The following is a 6,010-nucleotide window of genomic DNA, read 5'->3' on the forward strand; positions in this document are numbered from 1 at the left end:
ACAGACCCCTGGGGGACGCCGCTCGTTACCGGCCTCCACCTGGACATGGAGCCATTGATGACCACCCTCTGTCTGCGGCCTTTCAACCAGTTTCTTATCCATCGAGTGGTCCACCCATCAAATCCACATCCCTCCAGTTTGGAGAGAAGGATGTGGTGGGGGACCATGTCAAAGGCCTTGCTCAAGTCCAGGTAAATGACATCGGTCGCCTTTCCCTTGTCCACCGATGCCGTCACTCCATCATAAAAGGCCACCAGACTGGCCAAGCATGACCTTCCTCTGGTGAAGCCGTGCTGGCTGTCACGGATCACACGCCCTTTCCTCATGTGATCAAGCATGTCATCCAGGATGATCTGTTCCATGATCTTCCCAGGCACAGAGGTGAGACTCACTGGCCTGTAGTTCCCGGGGTCCTCCTTGCTCCCTTTCTTGTAAATGGGAGTGACGTGACCCTTCCTCCAGTCATCTGGGACCACACCAGACAGCCACGACTTCTCAAATATGATGGAGAGCGGCTCGGCAACCACCTCAGCCAGCTCCTTCAGAACCCTGGGATGCACGCCATCCGGCCCCATAGACTTGTACACATTCAATCTCATGAGGCGGTCTCGGACCTGCTCTGTCCTCACAGCGGGGGGGGATTTACCACCCCAGTCCCCACCCAGAGGTGTAGGGATGCAGGGCTCAGGGACGGAAGGAGTACTGGAGTCCTGGCTGCAAGTGAAGACCGAGGCAAAGAACTCATTCAGTACCTCGGCCTTCTCTTCGTCTGTTGAAACCAGTTCTCCTTTTACATTTACCAAAGGAGGTACACTCGCTTTGGCCTGTCTCTTCTGGCTAATGTACCTATAGAAAGTCTTCCTGTTGTTTTTCACGTCCCTCGCCAAGTTCAGTTCCACCTGCGCCTTGGCTTTCCTGATCCCACATCTGCAAGTCCGGACAACATCCCTGTATTCTTCCCAGGTGGCACGTCCTTGTTTCCAGAGTTTGTACACACCTTTCTTCGCCCTCAGCTCCCTCAGCAGGTCCTTACTGAGCAACGCCGGCATCCTCCCTCCTCTGCCCGCTTTCTTGTTCAGTGGGACAGAGAGTTCTTGCGCTCTTAGGAAGGCGTCCTTGAAGAGTAACCAGCTCTCTTCAGCATTTTTGTTTTTAAAGAGAGCATCCCAGGGGATCTCGGCCAACAGTCTATTGAACAGCTTAAAGTTTGCTCTCCCAAAGTTCAGGGTCCTGATGCCACTCTTCACCAGGCCCACAGTTCTCGAGATCACAAACTCAACCAGAGCGTGGTCACTGCAACCCAGGCTGCCTCCAACCTTAACACCATTAATTATTTCCTCCACATTGGTGAGCAGCAGGTCCAGCAGCGCTTCACCTCTGGTCGGTCTGTCCAACACCTGGACCAGAAAGTTATCACCAACACATTCCAGGAGCCTCCTGGACCTCTTGCAACTCGCCATGTGATCTATCCAGGAGATATCCGGATGGTTGAAGTCCCCCATCAGGACAAGAGCCCGTGAGCACGAAGCCTCCCGCATCTGAAGCAAGAAAGCCTCGTCAACAGTCTCCCCTTGATCAGGTGGCCTATAGTATACTCCTATCACCAGCTGGCCTTTGTTAGACCCATTCCTAATTCTAACCCACAGGCTCTCAACCTGATCATGACTGTTTCTCAGAGGAAGCTCCTCACAGTCTATCCACTCTTGGACATAGAGGGCTACTCCCCCACCCTTCCTACCTAGCCTCTCTCTTCTAAAGAGCCGATAGCCCTCAATGGTGGTATTCCAGTTATGGGAACCATCCCACCACGTTTCCGTGATAGCAACAAGGTCGTAATTTTCTAAGCACATCACGGTTTCCAACTCATCCTGCTTGTTTCCCAGGCTGCGTGCATTAGTATAAAGGCACTTCAGCTCGGCTTTCCGTCGCACCGCCTTTATAGATGGTCTAGGTTCCCCTAGAACAGCAGCATCCCCAGCACCCCCCTGCCCCAGTCCATCCCTTCGTACTTGACTGTCGTCGCCCAGCAGGTTCGGTACGAGCCCTGGAATGACCCGCTCAAGCTCGACATCCCTGATTTTGCTCCCTTCCCCCTTCATACCTAGTTTAAAGACCTGTCAATGAGTCCTGCTAGTTCCTCAGCTAAGATCCTCCTCCCCCTCAGAGACAGACTACTTTCATTTGCTGCCATCATGCCAGGTGCTGAGTAAGTTTCCCCATGGTCGAAAAACCCAAAATCCCTGGATTTGCACCAACTTTTGAGCCATTTATTTATGAGGTGTGTTTTTTGGTATCTCTCGGTATCCCGCCCTGCCACTGAAGGTATGGAAGAAAACACGACCTGCACACCCGCTCCCTCGACTACCCACCCCAGTCCCCTGAAGTCTTTCTTGATAGCTCTGAGACTTCTCTCTGCAACTTCGTCACTGCCAGCCTGGATTATCAATAACGGGTAATAATCGGAAGGGCGAATCAGACCAGGAAGTCTCCTAGAAATGTCTCTGACCCGTGCCCCAGGGAGGCAGCACACCTCCCTGCGGGTAGGGTCAGGCCGACATATAGGACCTTCCGTTCCTCTCAGCAGGGAGTCTCCTACAACAACCACCCTTCTGTCCTTCCGGGCAGAGGCAGTCTTGAGGAGTGGGGCCAAGTGCTTTTCCCAAGGCAACCTCATAGGCTGACCTCCCCCTACATCCCCACTCACCTCTCCCTCGAGTTCCAGGGCCTCAAACCTATTACTCAGAGGCACCTGGGGAGCCGAGGATGGTCGGGATGGGGGACGCCTACTTTGTCGAGCCGGTATATTTTCCCCCCTACTAAAAGTACAGTTAGCTCAGAAATCCATATTGTTTTCAATTAGCATTTTTAATTAAAACACAGCCTTGCAGCCAGTGCTGTGAATCTTTATCACTGGACTGTGAGCTACTCCTGGCAGTGAATTCTCTCTCTGTACCATTGGTTTTGTAGCAGTCATTGTTACCTTTGCCTCAATATCCCTCTGGGTTCTCTGTATGTGTCCCTTTCTGGAATCTTACTTCTCATTGGTAAACCCCCTCACAACCTTTCCGCTTTGCTTTTGTGTATGGAACATCTTATAATCTTACGTGGGTTAGAGTCTGATTCTGCAAATCAGCAGAGAGGATGGAGCCAGGCTGCACCCAGCGCTGCAGAGCAGCAGGACCAGAGGCTCACGCTGCAGCACAGCAGGTTCCCGTGCAAAGCTGCCACCACCACGCTGCTTCTCTCTGCTTGCACTGGGCATGCTGCAGAGCACGTGCAGACAGTGCATGCCAGAATCCCCCAGTTTCCCTCTTCCACCCTTTCTCCAACTCCAGACCCTCTCTTCACCTCACAGAAGCCCCATTCACACCTTTCCCCCTGTAGATTCCCCACAACCCCCCTACCCACCCTCAGACTTTCTTTCCACCTCTAGAAGCCTACTAACCCCTTTCTTCCTCCCACAACCTCTCCTATCCACCCCTGGAGTAATGCAGAAGAATCTGGAGATGTCCTAGAGTGGTTTGGGGCATGCAGGGGGTCCCCAGGTGGGTCCAGGGGGTCCTTGGATTCATCCAGAAGGGTCTGGAGATGTCCAAGTGGGGTCTTGAGGGTGTCCAGGGGGTCTCCAGGATAGTCCTGGGGATCCCTTGAAGGATCTGGAAGCTCCCAGGATGGGCTCAGGAGCTCCAAGGAGCCACTGGGATGATCTGGAGATGTCCCACCAGTAAAGTCTGGTACGGGCCTCGTGTGGTCCTGGAGTCATCCAGAAGGATCTGGGGATGTCCCAGTGAGAACTTGGAGGGTCCAGGGGATCCTCATGTTGATCCAGGGAGTCCTTGGACTCATCCTGTGGGGTCTGCAATGTCCCAGAATGATGCTGTGGGGTCCAGGGGGTTTTCAGGTAGGTTCAGAGGGTCCTGTTGTCTTCTGGAAGGGTCTGGAGATGTCTCAGAGATGTCCGGGGGTGTCTAGCAGGGTTCTGGACTCACCTAGAAGGGTGTGGATCTGTCCCAGAGGGATGTTGGGGTGACCAGAGGGTCTCTAGTGGATCCTGGTGTGCTGTCACTGAGCCTCTTGCTGTCCTTTGTCACCCCTCCAGGCCTGCCTACAGCCAGACTGAGTGACACCGGAGCCCTCTGGTGCCCATCATCGTCTGTCACGAGGACGGGGACACGCATGGTGGTGAACTCTGTGCCACCACCAGAAGAGACTGCATGTGACATCAGCGTGGCACAGCCATGGCACGGTGTCATAGTCATTGTGCATCGTTTTGGCAGCTGGCGTCGGGTGTCACCGTCATGAGGGGGGACAGAAGGACCCCGTGGGGACATTGCGCCAAAGCTGGGGACACCTTCCTGGCACCCTGGTGGTGTCACATCCCGGAGTTGGGGACACCCCCACCGTCTCAGACCCCAGAGTTGGGGACACACCCCTAAGGGGACCCCATCTGTGCCCTCCCCCACAGACCACATTGTTTCCATGGGGCGGGGGTGACCCCCCTTACCTTTGTAATTAAGGTTTATTTTTTGGCACGTCGTAGCGCCGACGCTCCTGAAGACGAATGAGCCGGTTCCTCAGGAGGTGACAATCCAAGAGGACGCTCTCTGGCACGCAGCGCTGCACCACGTGCGGCGGGACAGCGGAGGCTCACGAGAGCCAGGTAGACCTGGATGCAGATTGCAATCCGCTCGGCAGAGACCTCTGGTCGCCTCCGCGGACCGGACGAGCCGCTCGGGGCCGGGTAGACCGTGTGCAGTCCGGACTCCGCTGCGGAGCGACCGGGTCGGTTGTCTGTGGTTCGTTCGTTCAATTCGTCCGCACGCCGGGCTCGCCCCGAGCCTCTCTCCCGGCGGGAGGGCAGCTCGCTGGCGGACAGACGGTCGCTCGAAGGCGGGGGGGAGAGAGGAAGGTGAAAGATGGAAAGATGAGTGAGCGACTACAGGCGTGAGGACGAACGCGTCCATCCTCGCACACCCGCAGCCCCGGTGCGGCCCGGCCCGGCACCTCCAAAGAAAAAAGAAGAAAGAAATGGAAAGAATGCGCGTGGCGGGCTGGGGGTGGGTCCGCGGTCGGCTCGAGGGGTGCGGGGACCGGTCGAGCCATCGGGTCTAGCCCACCGGAGGGAAGAAAAAACACATGGGGGTGGGGAAAGCAAAACCGAGGACGGGGGGGAGAAGGAGTGGGGATAGAGATGGGGGAGGGGGCGGGGGGGAGATGAATAGGTTAAGAAAAAAAAATAGGGCGGGAAAGACAAAGGAACCGAGGCCGACCGGGCGGGGAGGATCCGGGCGGTGGGGTGGGGGTGCCGCCGACCCTCACGTCTCGCCACCGTTCGGCCGAGCCATCGGTTCCGGGCTCCCGGGAGGCGGGTGGTGGGAGGAGGACGGGTGCGAACTGCGATAAAAGAACGGAAAGTCTCCCCAGAGCCTTCTCTTCTCCAGGCTCAACAAGCCCAAACCGCTCAGTCTCTCTCCAAAGGAGGCGTTCCCGATGCTGGCCTTTCAAGTCATGTTGCTGATGTCCAAGTTATGCCGTCATGTGCCAATCGATGGGCTCAACAGGAGTCTCTTTTCATTCCTTGCAGTGTATTCCTCTGGTCCCCTTCTGTTCCCTTCCCTTCCATCATCCTTTGTTTTTTCCATCATCTTCTGTTCCCTTTGTCCTTCCCTTCCCTTCCCTTCCCTTCCCTTCCCTTCCCTTCCCTTCCCTTCCCTTCCCTTCCCTTCCCTTCCCTTCCCTTCCCTTCCCTTCCCTTCCCTTCCCTTCCCTTCCCTTCCCTTCCCTTCCCTTCCCTTCCCTTCCCTTCCCTTCCCTTCCCTTCCCTTCCCTTCCCTTCCCTTCCCTTCCCTTCCCTTCCTCCATCTCCCCCCTGTCCCATTCCCTTCCCTGGCACAAGAACTTGTCACGTATCACACAGGCTGAATTCAGCTCAGCAGAGGCTGGGTGCTGGGCGCAAGAGAATTCTGTCACAGCATTTCTGTTGCAGGGAGGGAGCTATGGGGATACGAGG

The sequence above is a fragment of the Phasianus colchicus genome, chromosome 16 (genome assembly GCF_987193195.1).
Source record: "Phasianus colchicus chromosome 16, bPhaCol1.hap1.1, whole genome shotgun sequence".
Taxonomy (NCBI): domain Eukaryota; kingdom Metazoa; phylum Chordata; class Aves; order Galliformes; family Phasianidae; genus Phasianus; species Phasianus colchicus.